Raw genomic sequence first — 674 nt, 5'->3', positions numbered from 1 at the left:
TCGCACCAAGTGTATTTAAAACTTTTTAATACATAAATAGACTACTTATAAGTAACACTTTGACAATAAATGGAAACATTTCATTAAATCAGTTTTGTTACAAGTCAAACAGCATTTTTTTCATTCAGTATTGTTTGTTTGAATATTCCCATCGATTTGTTAGGACTGTAAATCATCAGTCTCTAATTGGCATATGTGCATACTGTGCGTATTGTCTCGATATAGCCTTAATTCACAAGCATGGTAAGCAGAGATGGATGGAGACTGACCAGTTGCAGTCCTAACACATCGATGGGAAGATTCAAACAAACAATACTGAATGAACTTAAACTTCACCCCATCGCACAAGAAAGTGGCTATCAGGACTCAGTGGCCGAGTGGATAACGCGATGGCGTTTGAAGCGAGGGTACTGGGTTCGAGTCCCAGAGTGAACATCAACTCTGAGATGCAGGTACATCCAGCTGACGAGTCCCAAATATGATGGAACGCGCGTCCTGGATTCCACTGCTAGCCACTATCCATCTCTGCTTAGCATTTTTTTGTTTACGTATGTACTACTGAATCATTGTTCACTGTTTTCTCATGCATTTGAAATAAGATACCCCCAGATATTCAATTATATTTGTTCACTTTGATTTAAGGCTTTTTTTTGTAGAAAAAGGTATTTGAATTA

The 674-nt window shown here is 37.8% G+C and overlaps 1 non-coding gene across 1 annotated transcript; it reads left to right on the top strand.

Annotated features, from left to right (window-relative positions):
- Window positions 1-366: 366 nt before the first annotated feature.
- Smp_tRNA_02360_Gln_TTG.1.1 lies at window positions 367-432 on the top strand. The gene has a single exon. It is a non-coding gene (tRNA).
- The last annotated feature ends 242 nt before the right edge of the window (window positions 433-674 follow it).

The sequence above is a fragment of the Schistosoma mansoni genome, chromosome 2, assembly GCF_000237925.1.
Source record: "Schistosoma mansoni strain Puerto Rico chromosome 2, complete genome".
Classification (NCBI taxonomy): Eukaryota; Metazoa; Platyhelminthes; class Trematoda; order Strigeidida; family Schistosomatidae; genus Schistosoma; species Schistosoma mansoni.
This window is presented reverse-complemented; position numbering and strand designations above follow the sequence as displayed.